The sequence below is a fragment of the Dendrobates tinctorius genome, unplaced genomic scaffold, assembly GCF_039654945.1.
Source record: "Dendrobates tinctorius isolate UK_male_01 unplaced genomic scaffold, ASM3965494v1 ptg000014l, whole genome shotgun sequence".
In the NCBI taxonomy this organism is placed as follows: Eukaryota; Metazoa; Chordata; class Amphibia; order Anura; family Dendrobatidae; genus Dendrobates; species Dendrobates tinctorius.
Genome location: NW_027361682.1, coordinates 8,039,690 through 8,062,203, shown reverse-complemented (window position 1 = coordinate 8,062,203; position 22,514 = coordinate 8,039,690). Strand labels below are relative to the sequence as shown.

General features: G+C 45.1%; 1 long non-coding RNA gene across 1 annotated transcript in view; it reads left to right on the top strand.

Moving 5' to 3' along the window:
• The window catches only part of LOC141074269 (uncharacterized), a 47,961-nt gene extending 42,738 nt beyond the window's left edge, over positions 1–5,223 (top strand). Inside the window, exon 3 of the long non-coding RNA XR_012227169.1 lies at positions 1,312–5,223. This is a non-coding gene — a long non-coding RNA (uncharacterized lncRNA). The remainder of the gene's footprint in view (positions 1–1,311) is intronic.
• The last annotated feature ends 17,291 nt before the right edge of the window (positions 5,224–22,514 follow it).

Below are 22,514 nucleotides of genomic sequence, written 5' to 3'. Positions count from 1 at the left end.
AGGGACTTGGGGGGGCCGCCATCTGCCTATGCTGATGTGGATCATGATGTATATACAGGGCAGGGCTGGGGGGCGCCATCTGCCTGGGCTGATGTGAATGTATATACAGGGACTGGGGGGCCGCCATCTGCCTGCACTGATGTGGATGTATATACAGGGACTGGGGGGGCCGCCATCTGCCTATGCTGATGTGGATGTATATATAGAGACTGGGGGGCCGCCATCTGCCTGCACTGATGTGGATGTATATACAAGGACTAGGGGGCCGCCATCTGCCTGCACTGATGTGGATGTATATACAGGGACTGGGGGGTCCGCCGTCTGCCTATGCTGATGTGGATGTATATACAGGGACTGGGGGGCCCGCCATCTGCCTGCGCTGATGTGGATGTATATACAGGGATTGGGGGCCGCCATCTGCCTGCACTGATGTGGATGTATATACAGGGACTGGGGGGCCGCCATCTGCCTGCGCTGATGTGGATGTATATACAGGGCAGGACTGGGGGGGCCACCATCTGCCTGCACTGATGTGGATCATGATGTATATACAGGCCAGGGCTGGGGGGACCGCCATCTGCCTGCACTGGTGTGGATGTTTATACAGGGACTGGGGGGCCTCCATCTGCCTGCACTGATGTGGATGTATATACAGGGACTGGGGGGCCACCATCTGCCTGTGCTGATGTGGATCATGATGTAGATACAGGGCAGGGCTGGGGAGGCCACCATCTGCCTGCGCTGATGTGAATGTATATACAGGGACTGGGGGGCCGCCATATGCCTGGGCTGATGTGAATGTATATACAGGGACTGGGGGGCCCGCCATCTGCCTGCACTGATGTGGATGTATATACAGGGACTGGGGGGGCCGCCATCTGCCTACGCTGATGTGGATGTATATACAGGGACTGGGGGGCCGCCATCTGCCTGCACTGATGTGGATTATGGTGTATATACAGGGCAGGGCTGGGGGGAAGGGGCATGTAAATATGAGTCGGGGGAGCAGGAGGTACATAGTGGGGGGAATTGAGTATGCAGTCACTGGTAATAAATTGGGGGAAAGAGTACAGATGCTAATTAATTATTAATTAATATATTTATTAGGTGGGGAAAGTGGCTAGGTATAGCTAGAAGGGGCTCAGTGGCAGATTCTAATTTATATTTGGAATGGTGGGTTGCATAATAACCAATTATGTATTACTGGTGGTTGCATATCTGTATTCAGATGTGTAGTGTAGATGAAAGGAAAAAAGTGGGGAATATGCTCTGGAAGTCATGCTCTAGGTAACTATGTGTTATTTTATGCAGAGATGAGTTCTGGCTGGAACAAGTGATGGCGGTCTGCACTGCATGAAAAAGAAAAGCAAAGATGAAGGACTTCAGCTAGAGACGTCACTGGTGAGTCAGTGTGTTACCTGTACACTAACGCTATACACTGTATACTCTGTACAGAGCTCCTGTGTATAATGTCACCAGTGATCACTATATTATCTGTACACTGACACTGTATGCAGAGCTCCTGTGTATAATGTTACTGGTGATCACTGTATTACCTGTACACTATATACAGAGCTCCTGTGTATAATGTCACCAGTGATCACTGTATTACCTGTACACTGACACCGTATACTATGTACAGAGCTTCTGTGTATAATGTCACTGGTGATCACCGTATTACCAGTACACTGATAGTAAATACAGAATTCCTGTGTATAATGTCACTTAGTATTGTGTTTTTGTTTTATTAATGATCAGTATTGTAGTATTCAGTCACTATGTGGTGGTACTATGTGGTCTGGTCATAGTGTGGTGATATTTGTTCCTTGTATGTGGTATTATTTGGTCACTATGTGGTCTTGTCCTGGTGTGATGGCATTTGCCCCTTGTATGTGGTATTATAGGTCAGTATGTGGTGGTATTATGTGGTCTGGTCATGGTGTGACGGTATTTGTCCTTTGTATGTTGCATTAATGGTCATTTAAAAAAAATGTATGTGACTCATTCCCTTTAAGAAAAATACATAAAAATATATTTATATTTAATAAGTTAAAATAGAGTAGGGTCCGGCCAAAAGAGTCTACCGTGTCGTGGTGGTGGCCTAAAAAATCTTTTGGCCAGAATAAAATCTGCTGGCTATGTATGTGATCTGGTGTTTGATGACAACTGTTAATATCTGATTGATAAGGACGTGGTGGAGAAGTTGAGTTTTTCCAAGAGTGAGCGGTGGGACTGTGGAAGGTTCGAAGGGTGGAGGCGGAGCTGGGGTAGAGTCTGGGCGGAGTCTCAAGGAGGCCCCAAAATTTTGCCAGTATGGGGCCCCAAAATTCCTAGTGGCAGCTCTGCTGCTCAGTACCACTTTTCCTGTCCTGTATATATACACTGCACAGTACCACTCCTTTCCTGTTGTTGGAGAGGTGACATTGGTCTTTGGGAGGGTTAATATTGGTTTATTATTTTCAGGAATACTGTGGGAAAATAAAAAATATTGTATTTTTCGGACTATAAGATGCACTTTTTTCCTCCCGAAATGTGGAGGAAAATGGGGGTGCGTCTTATAGTCCGGATGAACCGACTGTGGTGGGGAGGTGTGGGAGCGGCATCGGCGGAGCAGTGAGTTACAGAGGCAGGAGCAAGCGGCTACGGCTAACTCCTGTGCCCACTGCTAAATAGAAATGAATTTTCACTGCATTCCACCCCCATGGACCTGGATTGCAATGAGTATTCATTTCTTTTTAGCATCCCGGTATAATTGGCCCCCCCATCCCGTTACTGGTATGATTGGTCCCATCCTTATTCTGGTATGATTGGCCCCCACCCCCTTCTTGGTACGCATGGCCCCATCCTTATCTTGATATGATCCTTTCCTTATCCTGGTATGCATGGCCCCATCCCTATCCTGGTATGCAGGGCCCCATCTTGTCCTAGCATGCATGGCTCCTCATCCCTATCCTGGAATGCATAGCCCTCATCCCCATCATGGTATTCATGCCTCCTCATCCCTGGCATACCAGGATAAGGATGGGAGTCAATCATAACAGGTAAAGGATGGAGCCCTGCATACCAGAATAGGGATGGGGCCATGCATGCTTTGATGAGATGGGGACCCTGCATACCAATATAGGGATAAGGATGAGGTGGACCATTCCTACCAGGATAGGGAAGAGGAGCCAGGCATACTAGGACGAGATTGGGCCCTGCATACCAGGATAGGGATGGGGCCATGCAAACTAGGACAAGATGGGGCCCCTGCATATCAGTATAGGGATGAGGGCAATCATTCCTGCCAGGATAGAGATGAGGAGGCATGCATACCAGGCCAGGGATGAGGGGGCCATGTGTATCAGGATGGGGATGAGGGGACCATATTTACCAGGATAGGGATGAGGAGCCATGCATACCAGGACAGGGATGAGGGTGCCATGTGTATCAGGATGGGGATGAGGGGGCCATATTTACCAGGATAGGGATGAGGAGCCATGCATACCAGGCAGGAGATGAGGGGGCCATGTGTATCAGGATGAGGATGAGGGGACTATATTTACCAGGCCAGGAATGAGGGGGCCATGTGTATCAGGATGGGGATGAGGGGACCATATTTACCAGGATAGGGATGAGGAGCCATGCATACCAGGCCAGAGATGAGGGGGCCATGTGTATCAGGATGAGGATGAGGGGACTATATTTACCAGGCCAGGAATGAGGGGGCCATGTGTATCAGGATGGGGATGAGGGGACTATATTTACCAGGATAGGAATGAGGAGCCATGCATACCAGGCGAGGAATGAGGGGGCCATGTGTATCAGGATGGTGATGAGGGGACCATATTTACCAGGATAGGGATGAGGAGCCATGCATACCAGGCCAGGGATGAGGGGGCCATGTGTATCAGGATGGGGGTGAGGGGCCAAATTTACCAGGATAGGGGATATTAAGTACAGAATTGACCACATTTTTTGCTTCAGTTTTTTCCCCTAATTTCCTCCTCCAAAACCTAGGTGCATCTTAGTCCAAAAAATACAGTGTAAATATTGGAAAACCCATTTAAATGGATTATGCCAAGTAATCCCCTATCATGAGACCTATGTAGTCTCTGGGGTCTGACCGCTGGGATCCCCATGATCCCGAGAACCGGCGCTCTAAAGAAGAGGTCGATCATGTGCACTGCAGTGGCATTCGCACATGGCTCTTCAAATAACGTCTTTAAGAGGAGTGTTGAAGGGCACAACAAAATATAGCAAAATCCACTGATCCGGTGTGGGGGGAGTGTTATAGTGTGTGGGCTGTTTTTTTGTCCCAGTCTGGCCCTGGTCATGTAACAGAGAGAACGCAAAAGTGTATGGATGACAATCAAACTCAATCCAGAAAAATGTTTCAATGCTTTTTCTCAGTTTTAGAGCTCACATAAATGTTCACAGACCACATAACACTGCATGTCTGAGAAATGGAGGCCTACAAACATTTTTAAAAGCTTTTTTTGCAGTTTTACAGATCAAAAAATGTTCACAGACCATGTAACACTGCATGTGTAAGGAGGTGGCGGAGAACCTTGTTTGCCCCTCCCTCATGCAGAGCCTATGTGGCCCTGTTTCCACTCTGTATATGTTATCCTACTGTGTACTACTGTGTATTACCTTGCAAATATGGTCATATTATTTCATATTGGGAAGTTCTCCTTGAAATTGCTTATGTTATGGATATATGTATTGCACTGCATATGTCATGTAGTTTTAATGCACTGACTTCTGTGTTTGCATTGTTCCGATTGTAATGTGCTGTGCTGTGTTTGCCCTGTTTTGCCATGTTCATTTAAGTGTCACTGTTGTAGAATTAGGGAAAGCAAGGAGTTAATGATAATGGCTGGGCCATCAGCAGAAAATACAAACCTGCTGCTCCTGGTCAGTAGCCCAGCCATGTTGGCCTGGAGAGGTGTGTGAACTGAGCCGGGGCATTGCCAGACTCCCAGGAGGGAGAAGATCAGCTGCCCCAGACTAAGGACTTAAGGACCATAACACGGGCCCCAGGACTTCGGAAGGGCCCCTCACTAAAGGAACTATAAGCGTCCAGATCACAGCGAGTGGACTACTGCTTAACTTTGCCTACTATGGCTGTTGTGGGTACGGCCGTGGATAGTGTCACGGAGAGAGCAATAAGCCAGCATTGTATTGTTTTTTTTTCTTCTTTATCAATGTTTATTAAAAGATATTCCCTGTTGGACCGCAGCCGTGTTCTTGGCCTTACTTTCCGGAGTACTGTGGCCGGAGGGAGAAAAGTTAACCCATGGGAAGAAGTCCTGTGCTAGTCCTGTCTATTTATGTACTAGGGGCCGGTTGTGGTCACTGACTGTTTGCTCAGTGGACTCTGTCTGTGGACTGTGCCTTTAAGTAACTCGGCCATAACTACCCCCCTCATGCCACCTTGTTACACATGTCTGAGAAATGGAGGCCTACAAAATTTTTACAAGCTTTTCAGCAGGTTTACACATCACAGAAATGTTCACAGACCACGTAGTGCTGTATGTCTGAGAAATGGAGGACTGCACATTTTTTAAAGCTTTTAAGCAGTTCTAGAGATCACAGAAATTTACTGAACACTAGAGAATAGTGTATGGCTGAGAAATGTATCCTATGAAAATGTTGCAATGATTTTTGGGTGTGTTCTATAACACAGAAAAGGACCTCAAAGCACATAAATCAAAGTGTTTTCATTTTTGATCCCCCACGAACAATGAAGCTATATATTTGCCAACAGACTGTACAGGTCTAATCCCTGTCTACAGACTTTATTCTGTCACTCTTCCTGCTCCTGTGACTCTCTCTCTCCCTCCCTAGGCTAAATGCAGATTGTATGTGCTGCAAACAATTAGCCTTTAGAAGGACTGTTAGTATGATGGATCAGCTTTAGCACCAGTATCGGCACTACAGGCCTCTGATGCGCTATACTATACACACATGACTAGACAAGCACTCTCTCCCTGTAATACGATGTGTCACAGAGCTGTGCAATGGCGTCAGTGTGCCGAGCCTGGCGGCATCTGTCCTTTTATACCCTCTACTAACCTACCTATACCCGATATTGCTATTCCCTTGGGTAGTCCAAGCATTACTCCCAAGCAGTATGCTCGCTGTCTTGGGGTCATATTTGACACCGAACATTCCTTTATTCTCTATATCCAATCACTCGCTCATGTCACCTCCACCTACAAAACATCTCCAGAATCCGGCCTTTTCTCACCTTCAAAACTGCAAAACCTCTTACTGTCACTCTTATTTATTCTCACCTGGACTACTGCAACTCTCTACTGATTGGTCTCTCTTTAACCAAACTTTCTTCTCTCCAATCCATCTTAAATGCAGCAGCCAGGGTCATGTTTCTGTCCAGCAGCTTCACCAATGCCCCCACCTTGTGTCAGTCTTTGCACTAGTTGCCCATCCACTACAGAGCACAATATAAATTTATAACTCTCACCTATACATCTCAGTACAGTTCTGCACCACCATACATCTCCTCCCTCAGTTCCATCTCCCACCCTACCCGTGCTCTACCTTCTGAAACAGATCTAAGACTTCTTACATAACTTGAAGCTCATACGTGCATCTTGAAGACTTCTCTCATGTTGCGCCAGCTTTCTGGAATGCACTACTCCAAATGAAGCAAATTATGCCTAGTTTCCAAATTTTTAAGAGTGCTATAAAAACATCTCTTTAGACACCTATCACACTGTTCTCTCTTTTTAATTTTCCCTCAGAGTCTTGTTCCTCCTATTTATCTGTCTCCACATCCTTCATGCTCCCATTAGCACTTGGTGACTGTGTAAGCAGGTTGGGGGATGAAGTGACACAACAGAGGCAGAACAAGGGTTAACAACTTGAACAGATTTAATGTAACAGGGGTTAAACTCCTCAGAAGGAGATAAACAGTTAAAGGGAGGTTGAACAGTACAGTGGCAGATAATAAGCAACAAAAGTGAGTAAACGTAATTGTTCTGTCCGCAGAATTATTGTGTTTATTTTACTTTCACTTTATGAATCTCCATCGCAATGCATTCTGGTAAGCTTTTGCCCCCATTTTCCCTCCAGTTCTACATTTTCCCTCAGCCTGCATCCTGGAAGCATCTCATTTCTCTTCTCCCCTTGTGAGCGCATCGCTGGTATGTAATCATGTTTCCTGTATCTAATTTCTGTCCCATATTAGCCTGCTTAGTTAGTTTTCCCCTGCTCAGCTAGCAGCGCAGATGTTGATTTATAATGTATACTAGCTGAAGAGCCCGGCGCTGCCCGGGAATAGTAACTAACTGTGGTTAGTTATAGCAAATTTTAATTATCCTCCATCCCATAGTCCCGTGCCCATATACCCATCATACATATCCACGATCCCATAGGACCGCGCCCATATACCCATCATACATATCCTCCATCCCATAGTCGAGTGCCCATATACCCATCACACATCCTCCATCCCATAGTCCCATGCCCATATACCCATCACACTTCCTCCATCCCATAGTCCCATGCCCATATACCCATCATACATATTCGCCATCCCATAGTCGAGTGCCCATATACACATCACACATCCTTCATCTCATAGTCCCATGCCCATATACCCATCATACATATCCTCCATCCCATAGTCCCGTGCCCATATACCCATCATACATATCCGCCATCCCATAGTCCCGTGCCCATATACTCATCACACATCCTCCATCCCATAGTCCCATGCCCATATACCTGTCATACATATCCTCCATCCCATAGTCCAGTGCCCATATACCGATCATACATACTGTATCCTCCATCCCATAGTCGAGTGCCCATATACCCATCACACATCCTCCATCCCATAGTCAACCATTATGACATCATAATGAGTGGCAGGGCTTGCAACCTATGATGACATCTGCGTCGCCATGGCAACCATTATGACATCATAATGAGGGGCGGGGCTTGATACACACACTTTTTCCCATTATGTAGATAGGGGCAAAATTGTTTGGTAAATTGGAACGCGCGGGGTTAAAATTTCACCTCACAACATAGCCTAGGACACTCTCGGGGTCCAGACGTGTGACTGTGCCAAATTTTGTGGCTGTAGCTGCGACGGTGCGGATGCCAATCCCGGACATACATACACACACATACACACATACATACATACACACACTTGAGCTTTATATATTAGATATGTATTCCAATGTACCCCATACTGACTGAGAGTATATATTAGAGATGAGCGACTTTGCCTTTTTTAGGGTCGAGTCGGGTTTCATGAAACCCGACTTTCGCAAAAGTCGTGTCGAATGAAGTCGGCCGACTACAGGGAAAAGTCGGAGGCCGACTGAAACATGGAACCCAATGCAAGTCAATGAGGAAGCAAAGTCGACAGGGAGTGGAGGACAGTAAACACACCTACAGTGCCCATTTCAATGCCAAAAACATCAATTCTTATTACTGAAGCTTGTCAACCTTAATTTACTTCATAATAATAGTTACGCATTGAAAACTGGGGGTTATTTGGCTACAGTTGTGGGGGGGGTAAGGCTGGCTCCAGCCAGGTTTTCGTGTGCCCTGGGCCAAAGAGTGTCAGTGTGCCCCTTTAACACATACCACAACTCATGATGCTCTGATACGGCACAGAAATATAGGTATAGTACAATGACAAATACTTCACTGCTTACATGACTGATCTTTTAAATTGTACAATAGCTCAAAAAAAGGACAGCATATTACTCCATACAGTATTATGGCCACCACATTGTGCGCCATACAGAATAATGAGCCCCATATATTTCTCCATACAGAAAAATTGGTCACTCACATATAATGTTCCATACAGTATATGATGAGCTCCACATAATGCTTCAGTATATGATGGATGATGCTCCAGTGTATGATGGGCCCTAATAATGCTCCTTATATAATGGGCCCCATTTCTAATGCTCCAGCGTTTAATGGGCCCCGTAAATGCTCCAGTGTCTGATGTCCCCAATCTGGAATACTCCAGTATATGAGGGGCCTCATGGATGATGCTCCAGTGTATGATGGGCCCTAATAATGCTCCATATATAATGGGCCCCATTTCTCATGCTCCAGTGTATAATGGGCCCCGTAAATGCTGCTCCAGTGTCTGAGGTCCCCAATCTGGAATGCTTCAGTATATGATGGGCCTCATGGATGATGCTCCAGTGTATGATGGGCCCTAATAATGCTCCATATATAATGGGCCCCATTTCTAATGCTCCAGTGTATCATCTGCCCCATAGATGCTGCTCCAGTGTCTGATCTGCCCCATTTATAATGCTCCAGTATATGATGGGCCTCATGAATGATGCTCCAGAGTAAAATGGGCCCTAATAATGCTCCATATATAATGGGCCCCATTTCTAATGCTCCAGTGTTTAACGGGCCCAGTAAATGCTCCAGTGTCTGTTGTCCCCAATCTGGAATGCTCCAGTATATGATGGGCCTCATGGATGATGCTCCAGTGTATGATGGGCCCTAATAATGCTCCATATATAATGGTCCCAATTTCTCATGCTCCAGTGTATAATGGGTCCCGTAAATGCTGCTCCAGTGTCTGATGTTGCCAATCTGGAATGCTCCAGTATATGATGGGCCTCATGGATGATGCTCCAGTGTATGATGGGCCCTAATAATGCTCCATATATAATGGGCCCCATTTCTAATGCTCCAGTGTATCATCTGCCCCATAGATGCTGCTCCAGTGTCTGATCTGCCCCATTTATAATGCTCCAGTATATGATGGGCCTCATGGATGATGCTCCAGTGTAATATGGGCCCTAATAATACTCCATATATAATGGGCCCCATTTCTAATGCTCCAGTGTTTAATGGGCCCCGTAAATGCTGCTCCAGTGTCTGATGTCCCCAATCGGGAATGCTCCAGTATATGATGGGCCTCATGGATGATGCTCCAGTGTATGATGGGCCTTAATAATGCTCCATATATAATGGGCCCCATTTCTATTGCTCCAGTGTGTAATTGGCCCCGTAAATGCTGCTCCAGTGTCTGATGTCCCCCATTTGGAATGCTCCAGTATATGATGGGCCCCATTTTTAATTAACCCAGGCATGGTATGTGAAAAGAGCTCCATGGAGTAATCTGAAGTGTGTGCTGCCGCATCCTTCATTTTTGGGGCGGGTGAAGGACCCAAGGAAAGGGGTTGCTCCTGACCAGAAGTCTGCACTTACGACTCAGTGCTTGGATTTTTTTTAAACTTTTAAACTTCAGAAGAGGAGGCGATAGAGCTGGAGGCTGTTTCAGCAATGTAAGGCAAAAACAGTTCCTGATGCTCCGGCTTTAAAAGCAGTCTACCTATTCCCAGAAAACGGAGCCTTACAGGCCTTCCAGAGCTACACCATGATGCAGGCTCAACACCTCCTGCCTTAGCTGCTATTGTGTTTTTGGCACTACCAGCAGATACACCACCACCACCATCAGTACCAGGTGGCCCCCCACGCCTACGTCCATGTCCTCTTCCACTATACTTCCTCATGTTTTGGAAAATGGACCCAAAATACCAGCAGATATATGGTACTGTATCAGAAGCGTACAGCTCTATACAGTCTAGGGATAACAGTAAATCTCCGTATATATTTCATGAGTCATACACAGATGCTCACAGGCTCAGTATGGATTACCCAATAAAATAAAAAGTTGAAAAAGGGTACAGTATCACCAGATACAAGGTATAGTGTAAACATTCTGAATCTCCGTATACATTTCAGGAGGCAGACACAAACGCTCTCAGGCCCAGTATGGATTACACAGGAATATGAAAAGCTGTAAATGGGTAATGTAACACAAGCGTACAGCTGTATACAGTGTTGGGGTAATCTTAAAGCTCCTAATATATTGCCAGAGTAACAGACAGACGTTCACAGGCTCATTATGATTTACACCAGAATCTAAATAGCTAAAAAGGTTACTGTATCAGAAGCGTACAGCTGTATACAGTGTAGGCCAAATTTGAAATCTCGGTATATATTTCCGGAGTCACCCTCAGACGCTCACTCAGTCTGGGTTTGACCATAATAAAAAATGTTGTAAAAAAGGTACTGGATAACAAGATAGCATGTATATATATTATAGGGTACAATTGAAATCTCTATATACATACTGTAGTCCCGTAGTCACTCTCAGACGCTCACTCAGTATGGATTTGACCGTAATACTAAATGTCGAACAAAAGTACTGTATAACAAGATACAAGCTGTATCGAGTATAGAGTAAAAATTGGTATCTCCGATTCACCGTATATATAGAAGGCGTAAACCACACACGCTCACTCACTATGGATGATACCGTAACACAAAATTTTGAACAAAGGTACTGTATCAGCACATACCAGGTGTATCCAGTCTAGGGGTAATTGTAAATTTCCGTCTATACTTCCAGAGTCAGACACAGACACTCACAGGCTCACTATGTATTACACCAGAATTTAAAAAGTAGAAAAATGGAAAGGTAGTCGAAGCATACAACAGTATACAGTGTTGTGGTACTTTTAAATCTTCGTATATATTTCAATCTCAGTAAGCCAGTCCAGACTCTTCGCTACTGGAAACTACATGGATACAAGTACAGGCGGAAAGTCAAGTGTTAGCAGAAATTTGGGAATTACTCATCGCGGGAAAACCTCCCGGTAGAAGTTGCAGAGGTGATGCAGACCCTCAATTACTCTGTCTGTGGAGACAGCGAAAACGGTTCTTTGTGAATAAAGGATTGCTTTATCTCAGTAGAGTGGATCACATCACCATTACTCGTCTCCATCAAATTGTGATCACAGGGAGAGATGTAGACATGGTCCTCACTGCCTATCATGATGTGTCTGGTCATTTTGGAGTGCAAAAGACAGAAGCCACCTGCTGTAGGTGATTCTATTGGATTGGCATGAGAGGAGACATTGAAAAATGGTGGCAGGAATGTCACACGTCTGTGACTATCACAACTGTGAAAGGTGATCATAAAGCACCACTGCATCCGCTTGTAAGTTGACGTCCATTACAAATGGTAGCCATTGATCATCTGAAGGTAGAGGCCAGCAGGACAGGCCATAGCTACATCTTAACCATCATCGATCAATACACCAAATTTCTAGTGGCCGTCCCTGTGAAGGATTTAACTGCCCAGACTACACAGCGGTGGAGCAGGGAGAGGTAAGTATTGCAACTTGCAAGTGCTGTGGTCATGACCAAGCAGGGGGGCACACTCGTGGTCGACGGTACTGGCACAGGGCCCCTCATTGTACGCTGGTGTGTCTGACGGCTAGTGGGCCCCCCCACCGTCAGAGACACTGTATTGTACTATGATGGGCCCTGTGCCAGTGCCGTCGGCCATCAGTGGGCCCATCCACCTGTTCAGAGCAACAGCACTTGCCTGGGTGCGCCAGGTGTTGACCCCAGCCATTGGGGGGTGGGTGGGCAGCCCACTTAGGGAGGTTTAAAAAATGGCATATATTGATGTGTTGGCTGGACATTCAGCTGCTGCAAAGGGCTGAATTGGGTAAGTTCGAGGAAGAGGAGGACAAAAGTGAGGCAGTTTTCTGGCAACCTATGTGTCATCAGGGGAAGGTGGGACAAAGTCCTTTGAAACCCATGCATGGTTCATTTTAATGAAGGTTAGATCATCAACATTTTGGGTCGACAGACGGGTCCTTTTTTCTGTCAGGATTGATCCAGCAGCACTGAAGACTCTTTCAGACAACACACTAGCAGCAGGGCAAGCGAGCTCCTGTAAGGCATATTGGGCCAAATCAGGCCAGGTGTCCAGTTTAGAGGCCCAATAGTCAAAGGGGAATGACTTGTGAGGGAGAACATCGATATGGGAGGAGAAGTAGTTTGTAACCATAGTTGACAACTGCTGTCTCCTGTCACTTTTAATCGATGCAGTATTAGCAGTCGTGTGAGCGGTACTTGAGAAATCATTCCACAACATGGTCATTAAACCCCTGTCTCCAACGCCACTTCGGCTGTGTGCACCACGAACACCTCTTCCATTATGCCCACTATGGCTCATGGGAGAACCAGCACCGCTGCTGTGTGCTGGGAATGCCTCAACCAACCGGTTTACCAGAGTTGCTTGTTTGTTAGCCAATATTATTTGTTTGTTTGTTTTAAACATCTTTTCATTGTTTTAACATAGACAAGAATAACAATATATGTGACAAGTACGAACAAGTATCATTGGCTTCATAGATTTTCGTCCGGACGCTTCGAACAACTGTTAGCATCTCTTTTGTTCCTATTTGTGGCATTTTGCTATATGACAGAACACACAATAGCTAGGTTATGAAAAACTTAAACTCGTATGTCCAAGACAATAGTCGCATCAGAGTATAAACTTTCAATTAAATATAAAGATAGTAGTTAGAGAGAAGGGGAAAATTATAGAAAAGGAAAAAATTTGGGGGTAGGGTGGGATAGGAATTTCAACAGGAGTAGTGTCCAGTTGGTAGTTATTTTGCCCTGTTTGTCTAGTTAGTCAATCAGTGTTGCTTCAAGTTTAGCTGATCTTGGGGCAGATTGATATGATTTACTGAGGGTTTAGTAAGTTTAAGTATTCATCTGTTTCTCTAAAGAGTGTCCACAGCGCCCAAGTCAAACTGAATTTATTCATCTTAATGGTTGTATTGGCAATTATTTCTTCTATGTAATATATTTGGTTTACTTTGTCCAACCATTCTGTCAGGGTAGGGCAGTTCTGTGATAGCCAATGTAAGGAGATAAGCATTTTAGCTGCTGCTAACAAGTACATAAGAAGATTTTTGTGTTTATATTGTGCAGTGTCACCAGACCAGTTTAGAAAGATCAACTTACGGGATGGAGGGTTTGGAAGCTGACAGAGTCTCGCAGAAATTTTAAGCAGTTTTTCCCAGAAAGGTTGAATTTTATCACACTGCCACCAAATGTGGAGGTATGATCCTCCCTCACCAAGACATCTCCAATTGGAGGATGTCTCAGGTTGCCACCTCTTTCTTGTGTCAGGGGTGGTATACCACCTAGTAAGGACCTCATTAGAGTTTTCTTGGACCCATAGGCCTCTTTCACACATCAGTTTTTCGCCGTCAGGCGCGATCCGGCTTTTTTTTGTAAAACCGGATCCGGCGAAATGCAATGCCGGATCCAGTTTTTCCCCATTGACTTGCATTAGCGCCAGATCGCGCCGGATGGCATTGCGTTTCATCCGTTTTTTGCCGGATCCAGCTACTTGTCTCATTCCGGCGTGTGGAAAAAACGGCTACTGTAACGTTTTTTGTCTCCAGCGAAAAAGCCGGAAGCGCCGGATCTAACGCTTCCGGCTTTTTGTCACAATGAAAGTCTATGGGCACTGGAATGCGCCAGATCCAGAAAAAGACCGATCCAGCCACCGGATCCGTTTTTTTAAGTCTGCACATGCTCAGATCCAATTGGCCAGCTCCCAGGAAACAGATATAACCTGCTAGACGGATCCGGAAGAAAAACGGATCCGTTTCTGCAGTTCTCCAAAATTTAAGCCGGATCCGTTTTTTCTAAAAATAGCCGGATCCTGCCTGACGGCAAAAAACTGATGTGTGAAAGTAGCCTTAGGCCTCTTTCACACTTCAGTTTTTTGCCATCAGTCAAAATTCGCCAAAAATTTGAAAATGGCGGATCCGCAAAAATGGAAACAAAACGGATGCAAACTGATGGAACGGATCCGTTTTGTTGAGGATCCGCCATACCGATTTTACTGCGGATCCTCAACAAAACGGATCCGTTCCATCAGTTTGCATCCGTTTTGTCATCCGTTGGATCCGTTTTTTTGCGGATCCGTTTTTCCACACCTCCAAAATGGGATGCTCCCAAATATGATTCGCTCTTGGAAAATGCTCTCAAAAGTGATTGGATGCTGGAAACTAGGGAGAAATATATCTAGGGTGTTGTGATACAATTTCTTTGAAAGGTTTTAGAGCTAGTGGCAGCGATGGAAGGAGTTAGTGCGAGTCTGGAAGGAGTTATTGCGAGTATTGACAGCTTCTGTGTGGAATTGGATATTCACTTGAATCGGTTGGCAATTATTGCTATCGAGAGGGAGAAAAGAAGACTGCGAATCCTGCGTATGAGGAGACGGCGCCAGTGGATTCATCCCATTAATGCGCAGAGGTTCACCCGTGGCGTTTTTTCCACACTGTACCTGGAATTGAGGGAGAATCCGGACAAGTTCTTCAACTACGTGCGCATGCGGATGGAATTCTTTGAGATATTGGTGGATCGTGTTGGAGAACAAATCCGGAGAAGGGACACCTACATGCGGTTTTCTATATCACCGGCGGAGCGTTTGATGGTGACCCTTCGGTAAGTTATCTACCTTTTAAAATGTTTCAGATTCTGCAGGCTTTTATTGTTATGTTATGGCTTGTAGTTTGTATTAATTTTACTTTTTTTCCCTTTTTTTAAGATTCCTGGCAACTGGAGAATCCTTCACCTCCCTCCATTTCCAGTTCCGGATTGGGATTTCCACTATTGCTGGAATTGTACAACAGACCTGCCGGGCATTATGGGATTCTCTACAGGAGGAATACATCCCAGAGCCAACCCAGGAGAGATGGCTGGAGATTGCAGAGAAGTTTCAAGATATCTGCCAGTTTCCAAACTGCATCGGTGCCGTGGATGGCAAGCATATCAGGATTGTGAAACCCATGGGATCTGGTTCACAGTTTTACAACTATAAAAAATACTTTTCCATTGTGCTTATGGCCATTTCGGATGCAAACTGCAAATTCATTGCCGTGGACATTGGTGCATACGGTCGTTCTAACGACTCACAGGTATTCAAGAGTTCCACCATGGGCCGTCGCTTGTATGGAGACAATTTTAACTTCCCACCTCCAAGACCACTCCCTGGAACAACAGGCCCACCAATGCCTTTTGTGTGCGTTGGCGACGATGCTTTTCAACTTTCAAAACACCTACTGAAGCCATATGGTAGTCGTGGATTAACACACCAGAAAAGAATCTATAACTATCGGTTAACCAGAGCGCGCAGAGTGGTGGAGTGCGCGTTTGGAATTTTAACTGCCAAATGGAGAGTACTGTTAACGGCCATGAAAATGAAAACAGAGACTGTGGATGAGGTGGTAAAGGCCTGTGTAATCCTGCACAATTTTGTCCTTTCAAAGGAACCAGTTTCCATCGATGAAAATGTGTATGAAACCACCTTGTGGGATTATGAGCAGCAAACTTTTCGGAGTACTGGTTCAGTGGCAAGAATTAGGGATACCTTTGCAGATTATTTTGTTACACCAGAGGGACAAGTGGACTGGCAAGATGACATGATATAATTTTCTTCATACCAATTGTGAGTAATTTTTTTTTTTTTTTTTATCTGAAATTTTACCAAGTGTTTGCTTTGCACAAGCATTGTGTTTTACCATGTGATTTGGTTAGTTTTACACTTTGCAGTGTTAACAATTGTTGGGTACCAAGCGTAAAGTTACCAAGTGTTGTGTAACAAGCGTAAAGTTACCAAGTGTTGTGTACCAAGCGTTTTACACTTTGAAATGTTCACAAGTGTTGGTTATCAAATGTTGTGCTACCAAGTGTTTTTTTGTACCTTGTACACCACCGGTGTACTGTGAAATATTACCCAGGGTTGTGTGTTGTGTTAACAAGTGTTGTGTTTACCTTTTACACCACTGGTGTAATTTGAATAAAGAAGCAAAAAATAAACATCACAATAAAGTTTTTTGAAAAAAAACAGTTTATTTCTGACAATTTGTATTAATTTTTTTTCTTAACTTTTTTTGTAACATTACCTTTTTGGTAACTTTTTTTGGTATAATATTACCTTTTTTAATTTTTTTTGGTATATTACCTTTTTTAATTTTTTTTTGGTATATTACAACAGAAAAATTACAAACTATGATAATGTTGGGTGGAGATAGTATTGGAGGGGGGGTTAACAGGGTTGACCACATCGAGGGGGGGGTAGGGGACTGGGGAGGGAGTTGGTGAGGACCAGAAGTGGAAGGGGGGTTTAACACATGTGGTTGGGACGGGAGTGGATGGACAGACGAGGTTTGTGGGTACATTGAAGGTGTATGTGGGGGTGGGTATGGCGAGGGCATTGGGGTATAATGCAATGGGGAAGGTAGGTACTGGGAAGAATGGAATGGGGAACTAGAGAAAGGAGAGGGAGTGGTAGGAGGAGGGACGGCTGTGTGATTGATGGTGGTGGAAGGATGGACGGGGGGAGGATGGACTGTGGAAGGATAGACAGGGGGAGGATGGACTGTGGAAGGATAGACAGGGGGAGGAAGAGATGCTTCAGCAAGCACTTCCACTAGAGCATTCTGACAGGCTTGCATCACACGCATCTGCTGGTGAGTACTTAAACCTTCCATTTGCCGGACAACAGATTGAAAAAAGGTATGTCTCGGTGTCTGGTTTGATTCTAAACTCATCTGTTCCATGTATCTTCTGAGTTCCATGATACTTTGATTGATCATGGTCAACCCAGAAGATAACCGTTGTCCATAAGTGTGGAAACCGTGTTGAACAGTTGAGTTTAGACTCAAACAGTCAGACAAGGTCAGCCTTTCCTGACTCCTCAGACGCTGCCGGCCAGAACCAAAAGTTGGTCGAGATGTTGCGGCAGTGTCTGAGGGGTGGGGAACAGGGAACAAGTCGTCACCAGCAGCTTCATGTGATGAAGTCTGCCCTGCTGCTCCAGTGCTGGTGGAGGGGATAGAGGGATCAGACAAGAGGGTAGGTACAGAGGGGTCGGATACCTCGATGTGGTCACCGGGGGCGGTCTCACTAGGGATCACTCCAGAGGGACGCAACTCTGATGCAGACTCCCGAGTGCTGCAGATGGTGCTAAAAAAAAAAAAAAAAGAAGAAAAAAAATGTATATTAAAAATATTGATATTTAATTTAAGTCTGCTGAAAAAAAAATTGGTTAAACATTTCTACTACAGGAATTGTTTGGGGAATATTTACCTTCTGCACGCCATTGTAGATCGCAGGAACGCCAGGGCTTGGTAGTTTTTGTACTGGGGTCCCCGGCGTCCTCCCGACGATCCACTCGGGGTCTGAATCTCTTTGTTGTAGTCCCTCTTGAAGCGATCCCGGAGCGACCGCCACCGTGTGATAACCCTGTCACCTGTGAAGCAAAAAAAAAAAAAAAAAAAAGGTTTAGTATTCAACACTTCACATGCTGGAAATATAAGTTACTGAAGTTGTAATACTTACGCACAAAATCCCTGGCCCTCGCATTGAGTTCCTCCCAGTTGTCAATAACTGAAGAACAGACTTCATCCCAGAGCCGTCGTGTGGTTGGTTGGTCGGCATGAAGACGGTTTGCCATGTTCCACAGCGGCTCCCGGATTTCCACCTCATGGATGAGGTCATCACTATCAATAATGACACCCTCCTCCTGATGTCTGCGGGGAGCACGCTGTGAAACCTGTGAAGATAAAAAACAAAACAAAAAGCAAAAAATTACATTATATTCAAACACATGATGTTCATTTAAACAATTATCAAAATAGGGTTACTTACCGTTTGCCGACCACCAGAGGCATCACCTTGACGACCCTGGGATGTCCTGGGAGTCACTCTAGTGCGGGCACCGGATTCTGAAGACTGTGGGAAAAAAAAAAAAAAAATGTTTGGATGGATGCATAGTTATGGTGTGCACTGTGATGAATGTTTGTGTTGGGTGTAGCATTATGTATCTGTGTATGTGCTAAACTTACAATCTGCGCACCCCCTCCGTGTGTCTCTCCACCCTGCACGTCTCCTCCTGGAAGCTCCTCTGAATCAGCTTCCTGTTAAAACATAATAGGATAGTGTTTTTAACCACAAAAAAATTATTTTGAATAAAAAAAAAAACAAAATTTTTTTTACCTCAGCTCGCTGATGATGTGAGGGGGAGCTTTCAGGAGAAGACATTACGGCTTGGGGCAGCTGTGTTGCTTCCTGAACTGATCTGCAAGTATAAACACACTTGTTAAGCTACTATACAAAGTATCATAATAAGCTTTCAGGCTTTTATACTTACAGGGAAAATGTTTGGCTGGCAGTATCTGCTTCGGCCTGGCTGGCAGTCTCTGTTGCGGTCTGGCTGGGCCTCTCTGCTGCAGCCTGGCTGGCTCTCTCTGCTGCTACCCTGCTGGTAGTGCTTGAAGTGATCTGCAAGTATAAAGAGACTTGTTAAGCTACTATACAAAGGATCATAATAAGCTTTCAGGTCTTTATACTTACAGGGAAACTAATGGTTGCCTGTACGCCGCGGTGTGGCTGTTCCTCTCTGCTGCGGTCAGGGTTGTTTCTGCTGCGGTCTGACCGGTCATGTCTGCTGCGTTGATCCCTGCTGCGGTCTGAATCTCTGCTACGGTTGGGCTGGCCGTGTCTGCCGGTATGGTGGCGCTTCATTGTGTGAACTGAAAGAAAATGATATGAAAGTTTAAAAAAATAAATAAATAAAAACAAACCACATTTTGTATGTGCAATTCCCTGAAACTAATTATACGCAATTTTAAGTGTTTGCATGTCTGCATTCCCTTATCTCAGAGTGTAACCAGTGATTGAAGGTGTCTAATATTTTGTGTAAACCTGCTTTCTTTGTGTTTTGTAACTGAGTGTAACCAGTAATTGAAGGTGTGTAATTGCTGTGTATACCAGTTTGCATTCCCTGAAACTCTCACCGAGAGTGTAACCAGTGATTAACGGTCTCACCGTGTAACCAGTGATTGAAGGCGTGTAGTGTGTAATTGCTGTGTATACCAGTGTTTGCATTCCCTGAAACTCTCCACAGAGTATGTAACCAGTGATTGAAGGTGTTTAATTTCTGTGTATACCCACTGTGTTTGCATGGTTTTGAATTCCCTGAAACTCAGTTGTGTATACCCATTTTTTCATGGTATGTTGCAATCTCACTTTTAACCACACTTGTATACCAGAACACTTCAATTACCTTTATGGTAACTTAATTTTACCTTTTTTAAAATGATACAAAGTAGATTTTTTCAAAACAATTTATTTTTTTTTTTTATTATTTTTTTTTTTTTCCAAAAAATAGGAGCTACTCTGCTCTTTATTTTAAATACCACAATACATGAAAAATAAAAAAACGCAAACACGCATAACACACAGCCAGGCTACACACTCCAGGTGTCTTGCAGGTGGAAGATTTGCAGCGGAGTTTGAAATTCTATCAGTCAGGCTGGTGTTTGATGTCTGGTTCGGTTTCTTCAGTGTGGCTGTTGCCAGATGTCTGGGCCCAAACCACATACAATACCATTTAGGCCGATTTCACATTTGCACTTTATAGCGCAGCGATGGCCTGCACACGTCCGCCACAAATCCCCACCTACTACCGCACATGAATGCTTGCGATCTGCGCACCCTATCTTTATCATAGGGTGCGCAGATGGTGCGCTGGCAGGATTTTACAGTGTGCTGCGCACTTTTGAAGGTGTGCCGTGCGCGCCAAAATGCAACATGCTGCGTTTGGCGCACAAGGGCACACCTTCAAAAGTGCGCAGCACACGGTAAAATCCTGCCAGCGCACCATCTACGCACCCTATGATAAAGATAGGGTGCGCAGATCGCAAGCATTCATGTGCGGTAGTAGGCGGGGATTTGTGGCGGACGTGTGCAGGCCATCGCTGCGCTATAAAGTGCAAATGTGAAATCGGCCTAAATGGTATTGAATGTGGTGTTATTGGGCCCAGACATCTACATTAAAACACCAGCCTGACTGATACAGTCAGGCTGGTGTTTGATGTAGATGTCTGGGCCCAATAACACCACATACAATACCATTTAGGCCGGTTTCACATTTGCACTTTATAGCGCAGCTATTTCCTGCACACGTCCGCCACTAATCCCCACCTACTAGCGCACATGAACGCTTGCAATCTGCGCACCCCATACTAAAGATAGGGTGTGCAGATCGCAAGCGTCCATGTGTGCTAGTAGGCGGTGATGACCAGATGGGACGGGGATTAGTGGTGGACGTGTGCAGGTTATCACTGCGCTATAAAGTGCAAATATGAAACCAGCCTTACACCACACAATCACAGCAAGAAATACAATATTAAAGTTGTATGAAAATAACATGCAGTACACATGCAACAGAAAAAAAAAAAAAAAAATGCAACACACACACACACGCTCCAGGGGTCTTGCAGGTGGTAGACTTGCAGCTGTGCAGACAGGTTTTATAGCTCTAGTTGAATCTTCTGTCAGGCAGGCTGGAGTCTGATATCTTGCTTGGAGTATTCAATGTTGCTGGTGCCGGATTGTCTGGGCCCAATTACACCACATACCATACACCACTCAATCTCAGCAATCACAGCATAAAAAATACAATATAATTACAGTTGTATAAAAATAAAAAGCAGTACACATGCAACAGAAAAAAAAAAAAAAAAAAAAAAAAAAAATGGAAAAAAAAATAAAAATGCACACACAGGCCACACACATACACACACACACGCTCCAGGGGTCTTGCAGGTGGTAGACTTGCAGCTGGGCAGACAGGTTTTATAGCTCTAGTTGAATCTTCTGTCAGGCAGGCTGGAGTCGGATATCTTGCTTGGAGTATTCAGTGTTGCTGGTGCCGGATTGTCTGGGCCCAATTACACCACATACCATACACCACTCAATCGCAGCAATCACAGCATAAAAAATACAATATAATTACAGTTGTATGAAAATAAAATGCAGTACACAAGCAACAGAAAAAAAAAAATAAAAAAAAAAAAGACATGCAACACTCGCAGACCACACACACACACACACACACTACACACTTGCTACACACTTGCAGGCCATACACAGAAATGTCATAGGTATACTCACACTTGGTAAAGCTGGTACTGGCAGGCCTCTTGATAGCTGTGGCTGCAGGCTTGGTGGGTGTCTGGCAGGCTGGGTGGTCTGGCAGGCTGGGTGGGTGGTCTGGCAGGCTTGGTGGCTGTCTAGCAGGCTTGGTGGCTGTCTAGCAGGCTTGGTGGCTGTCTTGCAGGCTTGGTGGTGGTCTGGCTGGCTTGCTGTCTGGCTGCTACTGCATGTCTGGGCCCAATTAGCCCATCTTATATAGTTTTGGGACTGTCTGGAAAAGTATCTTTTTTTTCTGGGCATGCGCAGTGCGATTTTGCGGATCCTGCCGGCGGATTCCGCAAAATCGCGGATCCCGGCGGATCCGCCGCCCATAGGGCCCCATTCTACCGCATGGCTGATGACGGCGGATCCGCCGTCATCCGCCATTTTGACGGCGAAAAAAAAAACGTTACATTCTCCGTCCCCCTCAGACAGAATCCGCAAAGAATTTTGCGGATCCGCCGAATATCGGACGCAACGGACGACCATCCGTCAAAATCCGCCACTAATGTATCCCAATGGGGAAATTGGCGGATCCGCAACAAGAAAAAGCGGATCCGCCAATTTCAAATTTTGGCGGATTTTGACTGATGGCAAAAAACTGAAGTGTGAAAGAGGCCTTACACAACCAGAAGGAC